This window comes from Leuciscus leuciscus (genome assembly GCF_965113295.1).
Source record: "Leuciscus leuciscus genome assembly, chromosome: 9".
NCBI lineage: Eukaryota > Metazoa > Chordata > Actinopteri > Cypriniformes > Leuciscidae > Leuciscus > Leuciscus leuciscus.
The window spans coordinates 22,438,237-22,456,629 of record NC_138733.1 but is presented as its reverse complement, the minus strand read 5'-3'; the positions used below and the strand labels follow the sequence as shown (position 1 = coordinate 22,456,629).

The 18,393-nt window shown below is 39.5% G+C and overlaps 1 protein-coding gene across 3 annotated transcripts in view; it reads right to left on the bottom strand.

Moving 5' to 3' along the window:
- bcas3 (BCAS3 microtubule associated cell migration factor) overlaps nucleotides 1–18,393 on the bottom strand; it is a 237,606-nt gene that overhangs the window by 40,582 nt on the left and 178,631 nt on the right. The gene's annotated exons all lie outside the window — the stretch shown is intronic.

The window sequence follows — 18,393 nt, the reverse complement described above, 5'->3', positions numbered from 1 at the left end:
TAGCCCCTCTCTAATGAAGATCAGCCTCCGTTCACTCTCACTGCTCAAGAATGACCACTTCAGCTCCTCCTGAATGAGTCCCCTGATCTGCAAATGTACTTAATCGCATAAGTCAAACCTCACGAGGCAAAGTAAAAGCTGAGGGGCAACGCGAAACGCTATTTCATCTAGCTTTACAGCAAACGCTGGAATATTAAAAGACCAAAATCATGTTTACGAGCTCAGAAGAGCTTAAAACACTGGTCGTGGCGCTGAGAAGCATCAGAGTGATGAAGGGTTTCACAGAGAAAGATGCCTGTATACTAAATGAATGAACGCAAATATAGTGATAACGGAAACACAGGAAAAAGCAATATCACCTGATTCAATTCAGACTACATTCACATTATTATCATATTTCCTAACAAAAACACATCTAGGGATGAATTCACTAAAGCCACGTATTTCAACCATTATATTCTATTGCCGCTAAAAAACAAGGCACTAAAAGTGCTCAATAGCACTGTGCCATGTTTCAATTAAATAAATGTTTGTTTTTTTTCCAGTGCAAACAGGCCACTATTCTATGTAAATGTGCTTATTGTACAATGTGCCTTGTTCACAAACTATATTACAGTATGTGTTTGCATACATACTTTGAATGGCCAGGATCAGGAATTAACTGCAGGAATCAGGACGTGCAAATTGTGTTTAGCACATTTTTTAGGCAGATCTAATTCTTTTTGAACCAGGAACCAAAAACAAGGAGCGAGTATGTGAAAATAATTGGCACAATCAGAGGGTGCAATCCATTCTTAAATATATAACTCACTGAAAAACAAAAATGTCATATTTACCTCACCCTCATGTTGTCCAAAATAACTTATTTTTTCCTCTGTAGAACATAAAAGATATTTTGAAAAATGTTTCAACTGTTTTTGTCCATTTAATGAAAGTTAGTGGGTCTAAAACAATGCTGGACTTCATTGCATGGATAAAAACAAAACAAACTGGGAGACATTTTTCAAATTCACTTTTGTATTCAACAGAAAGTCATACAGGTTCTGACATGACCCCGAGAAAAATATGACAGTGTTTAACTTATTTAAAAAAAAATCTACATTTAAAACTGCCATTTTATTTTTCCATTAATAATTTTCTAAATATCAAACTGCCACAACGCAGAAAAAGGCATTTGATGCAAGTGATATGGCGCAATCAATACACGCTCCGGCCCATGTAAAGACGGCATCAGTATTGTGAAGAGCCTGCCAACATGCTGACAATGTTGGGGGGTAAACACATTTTAATTCATGTCTGTTTCCTCTCAGAGCACAGACTAAGCCATCCAGCCCTGTCCGCCATCTTGACATGTGCATGCATCAGGCCGGCGCTCCAGTCTAATATTTCCTTAATGTAATGGGGTTTGATCTGGGGTGTCGGATGTCCGATATTGTGCTGTTTTATTACTGTAAAGAGTGCTGAGGGACTCTCGGGTTGAGGCTGGCAGGACCCTCTCCCCTCTGCTCCAGCACTAGACACCGTTGTTAAAGCTTGTCTGTACGGCCCAATAACCACAGACGAATCAGCACTGCAAGAGTCTTATGGAAACTGATACACTCCCATTCGAACACTGCCTCCGGACACTGGATACTTATGGAGAGTATTAACGCCAAACCCTGCTGGACCACCTCACCCGTATTATGCCAGCAGCACACTAACACACACAGACTGACTCTATAGAGACCACATATAAAGTCTATGTGCCCACATAATAATCTAAAAAACCCACAAATACAAATCGCATGCACTCTACATGAGACCATACACAAAATTATTTTGCTTATAGAGAGGATTAGGTGTGTTGTTTCAGAATCTAGTTGAGTGCTTTTTTATTCACAAAACAAAAAAGCATGTAAATGTATATTGAACTACAAATGTTTTTTTTTGCCCTACATAATTTGGAAAATTATAAAACCATACATCAGCTACTGACTTCAAAAATATAATATTAAAAAAGCAAAAACAATTAAATAAAAACATCTTTAGACCTTGGCTGGAAAAGAATGGCTGAAATTGGACAATTTTGAGGAAAATTCACAGTGCACTATGACATTTTTTGAACTGCTAGAAGAGAAATATCACATAAATAACATTAACTACATGATACACAATATAAATACATATAATTAAATTACTGGTATAATTTTTAGTCTGCTAAATGCGCATTTAAGTTCATTAGGAACTAAATTGGTTTAATTTTTTCATTATTTTATTATTATAATAAAACCCTGTTTATAGTTTGACATTTTTTTACTGATTGCATTTGTGCTGAAACTGATTAAATCAACAGTGAAAACGCTTAAAAGATAAAATTATCACCAGTCAACAGATCAATGATTAAACAGCCCTATACAATGACACAAACATAAAAATCATATTACATATGATACAACATCAAAAGGATTTCATAATAATACATCATTAAAGTAATATTACAGCAGATAATCCTGATGCTAGAGAGATCTTTCAGGATCAGAGAAGGTATTTGAAAATGACATTTGCAAATAAATCTCAAACACACATCCTCGGACCTCCTCTGCCTGACAGTGGATTTATCCATAATTATCAAATTCGTTTCAAAGGTTGAGGAGCAGAAGGTTGGACCCCAGTGATCTTTTATTCTAATGCAGCAATTTACAAAGCTTGTTATTGACTTTGATGTTAAAACTATCTGGGAGAAACGTTAACCATTGTATTGATTGATCAGAGGGAGCACTCAGCGTCTTCATCTTCATGTATAGCCTGTATTGATTGTTTTAATATACTCCGCTCCACTGCTTAAACCAGGAAATCATTCTGCTTTATATTTGCAAAGTAACCACTGAATCTGGTTATCACATAATGTCCATGCCAAAACACGCATGCTGATTTACAACAGGCTTCCTGTAGAATTCCAGATATTCAAAATATCCAAGACACTCAGCTTGTAAGTCATAGTGAAGGCCGGGCAAATGACCTCTCCAGGTTTAAGCATCAGACACAACATCCTGCTTCTGTTCGGCAGACCTAACGCTTCAGACAGACAACCTCCTGCCATGATGGATGGTGCTGTGACAACTTGCTCTAACAGAGACGGACTGATTCATTCACCACCGGCAGGGGTGTCTAGGTGCACCCTGACCCACCTCCTGCCCTTTCAGTGGGCCCTGAGATGCTGCAGCCCCATAGCGTCAGCAGGGTAATGGATGGGAGGCCGGAGGGCTGCTGACAGCTCTTGAAACATGTGGCCTAGATTTTTCAGGGAGCCGGCCGTCAGCACAAAGCAGCCCCATGACAGCAGAGCTCTGTCACTGCCACACGGATCTGCCGATCAGCATGCGCCGAAGCTACCTGAACCAGCCGCCACCTGCCCTGACACTTTACCCTGATTGGGACGACAACTGCAACAGCTGGCCGGGGATTAGGTGGGCAGCGCCAGCCTGCGCCGCCAAGCACGGAGGGTCACGGCAAGCCAAAGCCAGGCCCGGCACCTGTCACCAGCTCAGACCTGACTCCATCCCCCCCCCCGCCCCTCATCGGTTAGTGCTGATGCCTAATAGGCTCGCATACGCTTCCCTGATCCGGCCTACTGGGGATCAGCGCCGGCCACTCCCTCTCTACTCGATATCATAGTGCTGATAGCCATTTCTAGCCATAGCCATTGATGGGGCTTAGAGTTCCCACACTGCTTCTGAGCTGGCAGGGATCAGTGAGATATTAATGGGACTTATCAACACATGTGGGTGCAAAAGGGCCGGCAATTTTACGCCCTGATCCGCAGGGGTGAAGGCCAATCCCAGAGAGAATATATCCGCAGTAGCACAGGCAGCTCTCAGCACCCAGTCTGCTCATGCCTGACAACTCATTCAGAGCAAACGTAAGGACAGATGGAGCCATATACTGCACGTAGTTACACTTAAACATATCAGGGACATATAAGTGACCACGATAAAAGTCACATATTGGTCAATTAAATAGGTGCGTCCATGTTAAAGAAAAACATTGAAAGAAAAGTTTAAACGACTCATGTGGCGTCAAAGTCAAATTAAACAAAATATTGTCTTACACAGTGAATACTTGAATACATATGAGTGTACGCATCACTCACCATTTCTAAAGTTTCTAAATACATTTGATGTAAAAAAGTACAAATTTTATATTTAGAAATATAAATAAGTTATATCATGAATCAATAAATATAGAAAAATAAGTCACACCGCAGGACACTTTTCAACATTTTCAACTAGTTTTGCCTCTTTACAATAATAATAAAAAATATTATACTAAATAATTTTTTTTTATTTTTTATTTATGCTCAACATGGAAGAGGTGTACTTAAGTATATGTATGAATTGCATTTTGAATGCATTTCAAAATAAATACATAAGATTAAAAAAAAATCTAAATTGTGTTATTGACTTGAATATAAATTCAAGGCTATGTTCCTTTAAACATCACTAGGAGAGTGTCAGTTTCTGTGTGTGTTTACCTTAAGCACCATGTTGATTAGATGACCAGAGTTGTTTGGGCGAAATCTTAGAGGCAAACAGGTGGCCGAGGCTAATTGAACTTGAAGTGACCTCAAATACACAAGTGTTACATTAGATCTTGTCACAAGAGATGCTTCCAAGAAAGATCTCAGTGGGCATGTGAGAATGAGAGAGAGAGGGAGAAAGTTGTTAGAAAATAGCAGCTAATCCCCTGTTGCCCTGCTCATTGTGATGGGTGTCAGAAGGTCACAACCAGGCTTATTCAAATGGCCCATTAAAACAGAGAAACACAAACACTGGTTTGATGCCTCTCGGTTCCTATTCACACAAGTGACACAAAACAGAGGGGTTTAGCCACTGGAATTAGTAGGGGTTACGTCTATAGAGATTCTCAGTCATCCAGGTCACCCCAGCATGACCTGCAGAGGTTTATTAAGGAGCTTCTGGACACGTTATCCTGGCCTAAGAGTGATCTAATGGATGATGAGGCTTGTTTCTTCTTAAATGGGTTATCCCACAGCCGTATGAACGCAGTGTCAGCATGGTTGCTTGGCCATGTTGGGTTGCAGTACTACAGACTCCCTGGGCAGAAGCTGCCCTGAGTGACAAGAAGCAGACCCGATTCTTTGCCTTTCCTCGCCCCCAACTCCCCTCGCTCCATCCCTTGTGACGCCACTTTTAACAGAGGAGCCTCTTACACATTACGGCTCCAGCCACTCCAGGCCTCTTCCCAAGGTTAGATTGCATTACACCTTGGAGAGAGAACGGAGAAGAAGAAAAAACTTCAAACTTCTTTTGCAGTTGCTTGCTGCCTGTTCTGCCGCTCAGAGGCCATAATGGCAGTCATTAAGTGAAAAACGATAACTCGAGCAGATAAAACATTCTTCGGGCCATGAGATACACTCTCCTGGCATTTTTCAAAGTTGAAGTACCACGCTATGGGATGGGGGCACAAAGGAAAAAGGGTGGGCTGGTTCAGGGACATATTCATTAGGAGCATCAGGTCTCAGGAAAGCACATTTCACCTAGAAGTCAATGGTGTCTAAGTCTAGCAAAAGCAGGGTTTTAGATTCAGGGGAGCCTTTAAAGTCACACAAGAGCTCAAAAACTACACTTATATAAATCACCAACAAGCATTAGCGGAACACAAAACATCCATTCTGCTCAGAAATATCAATTCCCATTATTTAATTTGACTGTTTATACACTTGAGCTGGGACATAATGAATGTGGATAGAGGACGTTCCTTTCAGGCACAGACTCTGAAGAATACCACAGATTCCTCATGTCAGACTTCAAAGCCAAATAGTTACTCGCAATTAGAGTGAGTGAAGCCTGTTGGATAGGCAATAGTTAGATGCTCCATTCAGATAGTAGGGGACAGTAAATGGAGCCCTTTACCTTCAGTCGTCACTGATCTCAGGTTATTTAGACCATCACGGATGATCTCAGGAGATTCAGCATACCTGGAGACATTGCCAAAAAGAGCTCTTGCTTCTTTTTAAATGGCTTTGTGACTTACAAAAGCCTAAATGTATGGATATCGCTATAATTATAAAAATGTTGGATTTTAAAAAAAGTCATAAACATTGAAGAAACATATGTATGAATTTTCATGTATAAATTGCATTTTTATTGCCAATGTGTGAACAGTTTTAAACAAAAGGATGTGACGTTTACGCACGCTCCTAAGAGCCTTTTCTTCCATTCAATGACACCGCCGAGGGCAGTGTGAATGCACAGTTATACAATGTTCAAGACAATGCCAAAATAGCCATTCTATACTATAATCTCAATGTGTTATGCTAAAAAAAAAATTGTCTCATATAGCCAGATCTATAGTCTATAGTCTCAAATATACTTTAATCAAACTACCATAACTGTGTCATCTGTTGACATGATGCTGTTGAAATTGCAGAGTTGGTGCAAACATATCCACAAGCTATGATCAGAACGCATGCAGCACATATTTACATATTCATCTAAATGTCGCTCTAAGCAGTGTCTAACGTAAGTATATCACTGCAAATGTATTTCCAACTTATCGGGACTTGAAATATGTTCAGTCTATTGTACGTTACGTGTTTATGAATGCGAGCAGGAGCAAGTTGCTAGCTGCAGTTCACTTAATGACCACTGGTGTCGCTAATAACAAGGTACATAGATAAATCCAGTTAATAATATAAATGTAAAAGTATAGTCCACCCACAATTTTTTTTTCTGTCATCATTTACTCACCTTCATGTCATTCCAAACCTGTATGAATTTCTTCTGTGGAACACAAAAGGAGATATTTTGAAGAACGTTGTTAACCATACAGTTTCGGTTCCCATTGATTTCCATTGTATTTTTCTTTCCAAAAACTGTTCGGTTACCAACATTCTTCAAAATATCTTCTTTTATGTTTCACTAAACAAAAGTCAGATTTGGAATGACATGAAGGTGAGTAAATGATGACAGAATTATTATTTTTGGATGGACATCTTTGGATGGATCTTTTGTTGATTCAACTGCTTCTATAGTTCTTCTCATTAGGAAATCTCTTTTGACAAAAGCATTTGCAAAATGATTAAATGTAAATGGTCTATACCTTTAATATACATAAAACAAACAAATGTGTATTTAAATAAATGTATTTACATTTAAATGTAATAAATTAAATGTATATTAATATAATACAATTAAAACTGATTAAATGTAATTATAAAATTATATAATAAACACTTTTTTTTTAAATGTATTATTTAAAAAATATTTAAATTTTTTATTGTACAGACAAAAAAACAGGCTTTACCCAAATATATCTCTCACTGTGAAGCTCTAAATGAATTAATATTAAAAATAAAAAATATAGAATATACAAATACATAGCATCCAAAATGAAATGAACAGATCACTATAATCCATGACAGTAAATTCAATCATTGAACCTCAAAACTGTGCATAAATAAATAAAATAAAATAGCTCATAATAAAATAAAATAAAATAAATCTGTGCATAAAAATGCACAAATGTCAAGAAAAGTCAAGAATTACCATACAAAAATGTGTTGAGGTGAGATTTAGTGACAGTCTATGGTCAAGAGATTGTTTACTTGGCCACCCCAGGCATGGATAAACAATCAAAGCAGACGATATGTGAGATATACAAGCTTTATTCTCTTGTGGGAGGAAGTCTGCCAGCCACCAAGAGGGTCTTGTTTGCAATGTGTAGCCTAATTAATTTGTACATTAACACTTCAATGCCAGTTTGCTGTTCCAAAAAGAATCGGATGCATCTACAGCTGATCCAAAGGCAAACTAGAATGAGACAATAGTTCACTGAGACTTCAATATTTGGAATGGTCTTCCAAGCAGAGTACTAGGGGTTGTAATTTAAAAAAAAGCAGCTAACATGCTAAAAATGCATTCAATTGCCCTCAACAGAATCCATCAGAAGTCTTTACAGTTTGACCCGTCTTTATACAATCACCCCTGCTAGCCAGCTGCTCAATCTGGAGAACGGCTCCACCGACGCCTACAGAGGGCTGAGTCACCAGCATCTTTCCCCAGCAGCAACGCATGGGTGGTCCGCAGCCTCGGGCCACAGTCTCACACAAATCACACGCTAATTGTTGTAATTCTACACATGGTGACAGTTTTAGACCATGAAGCGTGAGGACCAGTGCCGCTGAACCAGCTCACAGGCGATGGGAGGCCTTCCAAGTGTCAAAGCTTTCTTAAGGGCCACACCACCCGAGACCGCCATACATCATCAAAGCTTTCTCTCTGCAGGAGCAAGAACAAACAGCTTTGAACAAGTCATTAGCACAGTTTGTTGATGAAAGAGAGGGGATAACGTACGTTCGGGGAAGCATTTGGTTTATTTCAGCCTTGAGGAGAGTGGGAGTGGGGCAGGTGGGGCTGATGCCGAGTGGTGTTGAGAGGTCCAGACAATCCTGCTAACCTTGAGCTCTGTGAGATCACTTCCCAATTCACTATGACTCTACTGGGTGCCTTTCCTTCCTCCAGAAGATCTGATTCAATACCTCAGCACTGACATATCTTTATTTTGTTCTGATAAGTGCCAAAGTGTTAGGGATGCACCGATATTACAATTCTAACCAATAATTATTTTTATGTGGTGATACACTACTGTTCAAAAGTATTTTTTTTCATTTTTTTTTTCATTTTTCCGTTTTAATATTTTAAATTGTAATTTATTCCAGCGATGGTAAAGCTGAATTTTCAGCATCATTACTCCAGTCTTCAGAGTCACATGATCCTTCAGAAATCAGTCTACTATGGCGATTTGGTGCTCAAGAAACATTTCTTATTATTATCAATGTTTCAGGATTCTTTGATGAATAAAAATAACAATTTATTTAAAAATGTATTTGAAATATTTTGTAACATTACAAACGTCTCTACTGTCACTTAAAGTATTAATTTCTTTTAAACAAATCTTACTGACCACAAACTTGCACAGACCTGTAAATGGCCAATATTAAAATTCTAATTCTACTACCTAGTCTAGATAAATTAAAAATAAAATACTAAAAAGTAAAAACAATAATTTTAAATGCTTAATTGCACATAATTGGTGCACATGCGTGGTAAAAATAAATGATGCACAGCAGAAAAAGTGGAGGGAAGCGCTTTTGAGTACCAAAGTTTTTGGGGACAGGGACACATTTACTTACTGGAGTAGGATTTTTCCACATCTCTGGTAAGATAGCAATCATGATAATAAGTGTGTTCATTAATTATTAGGGGTGCGACGGATCGAACGGATCCATACGGACCAGGCCCCACGGTTTGGCACGCATGTGATTCGTGGATTAACTGCTTAGTTTAACCATCATAGAGTGAAAGTTTATCATTTGGACGTGTTTTATTTTGTCAATTTACACATTCAAACGATTTTAAAAGCAGAAGAAGAGGCGAAAATCGGGACTCGCGTGCTGTTATATGTGTTACTCACACAACCCAAAGCACGCGCATGCAGAGAGAGACAGACAGCACTCGAACACAGAATTGATTCCTCTTTCGCGTTTACTTGTGCTTGAATGGACACATACACACATAATTATGTCAAAATACCCATCTCGTCAAGTATTCTCTCGGTTATGTCATAAGTGAACAGTTGAGAAAGAAACTTGATGTGTGTCAGTATATTCAGTCCGTGTATTCGAACTTAAAGTGACAGCAGCCTAATATTCCTGCTGTTGTCTGTGTCATTAATGTTAATAAAAAAAATTAAATAAACATCATCATCATCTACCATGTTTGGGAGAAAAGAAGATAGTGATGAGAGCAGTCAGGAGGAAAGTGATGACCACAGCTTGTAGGATAAGTTTGCCGCGTAAAGTGTGAGTACCACGCAGCATCTCCAGGAAAGTTATGTGCACCCCTGTGTTTAATGTTGGAATCACAACATTATAACAGTCTGAAAAATGGATATTCATTGGAAGATTGGACCTCAATGACTTCCATTTTATAGACAAAAACATTCTTCTTGTCAGAAAAAAACTAATCTACAGATTGTGTTATTAATTAATTACAGCACTAGTGTTTTTAAAAATAAATTTTAAGTGTACAATAAATTATGGTAATGTAATATAAAAAATAATAATAAAAAAAACGGGAAATGTGTATGTACAATTAAATATCCAATATTATATACTCCAATAAATAAAGTCAATCTTTGACATCGGTCAATACCAATATGGTACTGATATATTGTGTAACCCTAGTTTGTGTCCTAAAAAATGATGATTTACTTAATACTTATCCAACTTAATCTGTCAAACCCTCCATCAGAGCTCCAGTATGTAAGCATCCTTAAAGCTAATTGCTGTTATTTGATTCACAAACATCAATGTTTGTGTAAAATAATGTCAAGGTTAAATGTGAAGAGGCGAGGAATCAGTCGCCGTGGCTTAAGACGCTACTGCTTTGTGGTGAAAGAGGGAATGGGGTCTGGCAAGGCCAACACTGCCCTTAAATGCCCTAATTGATGGCCAATACTTCTTTCCAACCAAGCTGGTGACAATGCCCCAGAAGATTAGCAGGACCACCTTGAAGTAGGAAAAATGCTGCTCAACTCATTTGATTATTATGTCTCTGCTGGCCGCCAGGGTTATATTTAAGCATTCCCATAAAGGCTGTCAGAAATAAGACTTGGGAATGGTCTGGCCTTAGATGGTCTGTGTGTGTGTGCGGACAGAGGAAGTAGCGTTTCTCCTCAAACAGCTCAGTGTGTGTTTAAGGGCAGCTCTGGTCAGAGCTGTCACACACAGTGGGATAATAATAGGATGTGTTACGTCCATAACACAAACAGTTTCCTTCCCACGTTACGTGGGCTGGTGTCACTTGGTTTATCACTTCTTTTTTTATATATACATATACATATTTATTTATTATTTTATTTTTACTTGTCTTAAAAAAAAAAAATCCTTCCCCTTGAGAACTTCCTTTAAGAATTCACAAGAAAAAAAAGAGAAGAAATAAGAAAAACAGAAAATAAAAACAACAACGCACCCCCATTGACATGGCTCCCAGGCATATGGACATGCCGTGTTTATCTTCAATTATAAATAACTTTGGGAAGTTGTGGATCAATACTTTCCCTGTGACATGCTGAAGAGTAGGAGGGACGTCAGCATGACCATTTTAACAACTTTTTTTGACAAATATCTCTGTGACTTCACGCAATGCACAGTTCCCATGGCCCTTCACTACAAGTATAATGAGAAATACATCACATTCACTGCAGTCCATTGCAATTCTGGAAGAAAGACACTGATTTAAAGATTACAGACCAAACTTTGGCTGTGTTTAAATGACCAACACATACTGTAGATGGTGGAGAGTAAAGACAAGAGGTTAGAGCTACTGGTGTTTTTACTGGACTGGTTTCACTTTTGAAGGATTTCCTTTGGTTTCAGCCAAAGATACCATACACACTTTATTACATTCAAAAGCTATCATTAGGACAGGATTGGAAACTGTAATTGGATTGTGATGGGAAAAAAAAAAGTTGTCAAAATATAATTATTTTTAAAATATGGGGAGAAAATGTCTGTGAGCCAACACAATGATACTGTTCGGTCTCTATACCCAAAAATAGGAAAGAACAACAAGAAAGCCATTACTTTATGCTGACAGACTTCACTGGAAAATTATGTGGACCTGTGACCCACACTTTCTACAAGATAGATTGAGAAGTAGAAAAGTAGATGAAATGAGACAAATTTTGTTTTAAACATGTCCTAGACATTTACAATGAAATTTGAAATATAAAATTGAGTGGAGACGTGGTGATGTTTACATGCAGCCCTTTTCAATACAACCCTGATCATCATGAAATCTAATGGCGTTCTCACACTAGGCACAGCTGCCTTGTACTGAGCCCGAACGCGATTGTGTCGTTTTGGGGGTCAAACGTACTCCGGCACTGTGCAGATCGCCTAATGTGAGTACACACTGAATTTATGAGAAGCAGGATCACATTTATCTCCAAATGGCAATTAATCTAATTACGATCTAATTAATCAAAACGGCAAAGTGTGTCTATAAACAGTTTAAATAATCTTGATTCAGTCAGATTTCAAAACACTGTTGAGATTCTGCTAAGCTTTGCATGAAAAAAATATCCTTATCGTTTACCACTCAGATACCTAAAAGTATGTGACAAAGTTTTAAATAAAAGGGTTATTTAGGATATGAGGGGTGTGGGCATATTGAGAGTCCTCTCTTATGAGCCAGCATTAGGAAGCACAAAACTACAAGACCACAGAAATAAAGCTGACTGTTTGATTTTTCCAAACAATGCAGTGTCATCAGAAGTAAGCAATGTCTGCCCCGGAGGGTTCCGACAGCAGAGCTAATAATAAGGAAAACATGTGGTACCTGATACAGGCAGCGGGAAATTACAGCGAGAGTTTGTGACAGAGAGCATTTGTCCGTGAGCGTGAGAAAAATAATGTGTGTGTCAGAATGTGTTGTGTGACGCTGCATTTCCGTGCAGACATCGAGGGCCCTTTGTTCGGCCGGAGTGAGTGTGAGCAGGATGGCCGGCTCTCTCCCCGGGCTCAGATTAGTCTCAGCTATCTAACACAACAGATACTTTGTAAATCCAGTCGCTCTGTTACTGGAAAGCTCATCATTTCGGGCTCTCCGGATCCCATTCTTCCTCTTGCTTTCTCACCTTCGATTCTCAGTCTCCCCCCTTTGAGTTTGAGAGAGATAGATTTAATAAAAAGTGAAGCGAAAGCGAGAAGGGACTGTTTAAGCCATCTCTGGTGCTCTGACATTAAACAGCGCAGTCTGCGGAGCTCGGCCCAGCGGCCCCTCTAATCTGGGCTGATTTATGGAACGCTCTTCCTGTGTCTGCGCTGGTGGGGAGGGCCTCAGATCCTGGAGACAGCCTGGCGTCCCCTGCTACGGACACTCCACATGCACGCTATACCCTGCCCTCCAGCCAGTCCTACACCGGGACGTCTCTCACACACAAACACACACAGTGAGTCTCGGTAGTGTGTATAAACACTGTTTGTATCACATAATCATACACAGATGACGATTATGATGCAGTTGTAAACTTGAGGATGGAGTGGTATACACACTCGCACAATTTTTTAAAAATACAACCACCCACCCACCAAACAGATCACAAAACACACTCGAGCTTGGGCCAAACAACAAAGCCAAGAGATACGTGAGCCGGATTATATGGTTAGCTGTTAAATCGCCCACTTCTTCTAGCACAGGATAAACTTTGCAGTCTAGAAGAGGAAGAAATGGAGAGTTATGTGAATATTTTATATAGACACATTCTCAGCCTGCTGATAATTGTTACTCCCACACGTCAGAGGGCAGAGGAGACACAAATTGGCTGACGGGCGGCTCTGGTCATTCATTTTGAAGAGATTGTGAAATATAGCTTGATGAATGTGAGAAGAATGTGCTATCTGTTTGTTTTCTGCTGGCTGTGGCACTGCATGATATGGCAAATCCCATTCATCCCCATTCATCAGAATGTGCACAGACATCTTAATGCAATCCAGCGTCATTCATGAACTCTGGAGCTCCTCTCTCTAAGCCGTATCTGCCATGAGAAAACATCAACCAAATATGTACAAAAAAAACCCCAAAAAAACATGCTTCTTGGATGTATTTTTTTACGTCTTGCTCTAAGGGTGTATGTGATGTAATCTTGGGCAGTGACTACGCATTTGAGCAACAACACTACACACTTTTAAGTGTGGCGGTGCTTTTACACTGGGTTCATTTGATTTTGCTCAGCAAACCTTTTTTCTTCAAAAATTCAAATTCAATAAAAGGCAAACTTTTTTTTTTTTTTTTACAAAAAGTATTATAACATATTATAAAACATATGCACTATAGAAATATAAAAATGAAAACATAATTAAATTAGAAAATAAATACAATTATTAATCATATTGTCAAATCATATTAATATAAATACAATATTAATATAGGCCAAATTCACACAGCAGCAGATTACGGTTGTTAGTCCTGTATTTGATCTTTAGTACAGTTACGTTCACACACAGTTTAGTTATTTACGGGTGAGACATCCACGTTCAATAACCGAACTCCGTACATTTTCAAGACCCACAACCACATTCTCAAAAAAAACGGCGGTGTGTGAAAGGAACCAAACCGGACAACTAGTTGTCTGTCACGTCATACAGTGCGAGAGAGCCGGTTTGCACTGCACAAATCCGTGTCTACCATGTGTTGCGGGTTTTCATGTGTTGTTACACCAAGATATAAAAGCTGTTGTCGGTTAATGAAGATTTGACGGATGAACTCACGGCTTGTTTGGACACTAGTCGTGTCAAAAGTTATACGAATTTTCAGTTTTATGGATGTTGCCATCTTTAATATTACCGTACTTTGGTCACTGTCGCTTACTGGTAAGAGTATGGGCTTGACTCCCATTGCACTTTCATTCAGTATTCAAGATGCTACTGTAAGTTGCTGTGTGAATGGTACACCTGTAAGTTAATGTTATTTTATATTAAAATATTTCATAATAAAATCCAATATAAAAAGTAAGTAAATATACAACCATTTAATATTTATTATATATTTATCCATTATAAATGAATTACTATCAAGAATTATCAAGAACAAACAACTATCTGAAACTATATTAAAGGATGCCCATGACACCCAATAATGCTGTTTAGGTTGGCAGCTATGTTTTGAAAAGCAAAACAATCAATGTGAGCGGATATTGGATAGACTGTTGAGTTGGATTGTCAGAAACATACAGCAACCATATTTTATTTGCCTGACATTTGCGTAAACAAACCTCAAAAGAGGGACCAAAAAGTTACCTTCAAATGACTGTACCATTAAACCATGTGTCTATATCCAGGAGGTAGCAAGCAATAAACATGCTGGATATAAACAAAACTTTCGTAGCTTGAGTTATCATCATCATAATTTCCTATGTCACCCTTTTAGCTGCAAACTTGCTGTCTAAAATGTCTCAGGTTTTGAAAACCCACCACTACACTAACCAGGTGTGAAAACACTCTTATCTTGTTTTGACTCTGAGAGCCAGCACACACCTTAACACTGAAAGCAGTACATTAACACCGAAACTCTAGTCCATTGGCTTTGCTTTTAATGAGGATTGGAGCCATTCGTCTCCATTAGATCGGTGTGTCCAAGCAGCAACGGCCATTATCCCCTCAAACTTGTCTAAACACACGTGCTGACTGGCCTCACATGCATCGATCCTCCACACGCACACACACACACACACACACACACCCTCTTACTGGAAGGCCGGCAGAAGATCAGCCAGGATTGGACTGGTCAATATCACTTACACCGGAAACCTAAGAAAGGAGCTTCCACTTCTGCGGGCAAACACTCGCTTTATTTGGGAGCATTTGGACACATTAGCGCTGGAACTTTAACAACTGGGAGCTGTTACAGGAGCACCTTTCAACAGACTGGAAAGCTTGACACACTTTAAACACCACAATTAGTGCTAAGTCATGTTTTATTGAAACACGTTGGGTTAATGTTATAAAACGCGAACCGATAACAACATTTAACATTAAAAATAAGAATCCATGTGATATATTCAGTCTTTGATGAAGTGCTAGAGTACCTGCGAGTGATTTGGGATGACTAACGTGGGATAGCGTGAGCAAGGGAGTAAAACAAGACGAAGAAAAACATTGTTATAACCAACAGGTTGCCTCTGCGCGCATCTGGCCCTCTTGAAGAGACAGCGAAGGATATCCTACAGGTTGCCCCTGCTGTGTTTTAATTGCTTCTTAGGGGAACTGCGGCCTGATTCAGCTTTTAAAATGAAATTGGCGTCATAATAAAGCAGAAATCATGGAGCGGGGGTTCAGACAGAGTTCAGCACTGAGTTTCACTCCCAAGTACGGAGCGCGCAAAAGCCTCATCATCCTCCGCCTCTCAGCGTGGGGGCCAAAAGAAAATGGATTGTATCTGTCTCTCTGACAGCGAAGAGTTACTGTGTGAAAATTGCATGCTTTATCAGACTCTCTGGTTCTCAGAGCCAGGCGAGCGGCTTGAGAGAGGGAGGCTTCGAGTTCAGCCAGAGAGACTAATTTTAACCTGCCACTGTGAGCTGGGCCCTGCCGGGTCGGTGGGAAGTTGTGGAGGGGTCCTGACCCTGCGGCAGGAAGAGAGCCTATCGACTCCGAGTGTCTCTTAGTCCGAGGCTCCCGCGGGAAGAGCAGCCTGGCAGGACACTGCGCCTCACGTTCCCACCCCTTCACAAGGCCCTGCCTGGCCTTTGCTGCTCAGCAGAGTCATTGGTTCCCAGGCCTGTACCCTATTTCCCAGCTAACCCTTTCTCCCATCAACCCAGCCTGGTTTTTCCCAGAGCTTGCCCACACTGCTGAAAGTCAACGGCAAAGACATTAGGGCTGGATTTCGATAAACAATTCAATTTCAGATTCACATTTCAGATTCACAAGATCTCAAATCAATTCCAAAAAAACATTCTCTCTTAGCTATTTTCTGTAAATTATACAAGGAACCTTCCAGCTAGGTGCATTACGAAATACATGTACATTACAAATACAGTACAGTACCTGTACAATCTAATTCACACAAATGGGTCTTACAGTATGAAAATTAATTTTAGTTAATCATTTAAAAGGACTCACAATTACATATAATTTTCTCTATGTCTCTCTCTCTGTCTCTCTCTCTATATATATACATGTATATATATATATATATATATATATATATATATAGATAGATTTTATTTATATAAAAGAGCCAGTTCATATGAGCAATTTGTTCATGAATCGGACTATAATGGTTGAGTTGTAGGTTGATTCATTAAAAATAACAGATTTTTAAGAGTAATTTGTGTGAATCGGAGTGTACAGATTACACTACTGTACTTTACTGTAGGTTTTAATTTACTAAAAATATCCAGTTTATGAGAGTCATTTGTTCATGAATCGGACTATACTGGGTACGGTGTAGATTGATTCATTAAAAAGAACTGGTTAATAAGAATAATGTGCATGAATCGGATATTGCATTTTGGTGGGATATTGAATATTGTGCTATAGCATGCAGGCCGCAAGTTTTTTTTACATGCCATTATTCCACTGTACATAAACTTTTTATTATATTAAATTCAAAGTGGACTTCAAAAAATAGCATTTAGGTAAAAATGGATTTTCTAAAATATGATTTTATTTGCTGTGATGCAGTAGATTCAGCAGATTTACCTCTGCAGGAAACACAGGCATACAATGAAACATTTTAAGAATCTATATCGAGATCACTCAAATGATCGGAGATTGCTATAAATCAGATAATCAATATTATTACCTAGTCCTAAAAGCCAGGGGGTTGTGAGGTTGTGCATATCAGGACATCAACAGTGGACATCTCAGCCACAGGCTGTGCCCTACTACAGACTCTGCAGCATCATCCCTCTGATCGAATCACTTTAATGAGACATCTACAGGAGACGCCTGAGTACAGGTGCGTTGACAGGCACAGTCTCCTCTAGTGCAGTCCAGAGCTATGCATGTGTATGTGTATGTGTGTGTGCTAATTATAAAGCGTGACACCTTGAGTGAGGAAACAGTGTTGATTGAACCCTGCGATATACTGAGGGTGTTCATGTGAGAGGACTAGAGGAGACAACTCAACCGCAGCGCCACACCGGTGGGCCGAGGTGTCACAAACACTTTCTTTCCTTTAATAAGGGCTACATTCATGCCGGCAGCAGCAAACGCAAACGGGCACACAAGGAGGGGTGAAGATAGACTATACTGGAAAAAAGTAAAGTGAAGAGCAAACAGTCGGCGATTGTGTTGAGTAGCCAGGCACTGGAGAAATTTCTGGGGGGGGAAAAAAGGTTGAGCATCCCGACCCTAGAGAGAATTCTTGGAAAAAAGGTCACGTAAAGCCTCATGCTCCTGTTAATCAGATGAGGCGGCAACACTGACACACTCTGGGGAGTGTATGTGTGAGTATATGTATGTGTGAGTGTGTGTGGTCGAGGGTGTCACTCTGTGCCTCTCATCACAAGTCTACTCTATGATGGTTTCTGATGGCCTGCCAGGCCAAGACACAGGCCCTTCTGGTGGAGGCAACAGCAGTGTGTGTGTGTGTGTGTGTGTGTGTCAGGGGTGGCCTTAATTCCATTCATAGCTGAAGTGATGGAACATGAAAAGTGTAAACTCTATCCCATACCTCAGATCAACAACATACAGACACACTGGAAGTGCATTATTCACAGCACAGGCCACAGAGCAGCTGTTGATGGTTGTCTTAAGTGCAGAGACCCACTAAAGCCCTGAAGTTGCACAGTAAAAAAAGACCTTCAAAGCTCACCACGAGG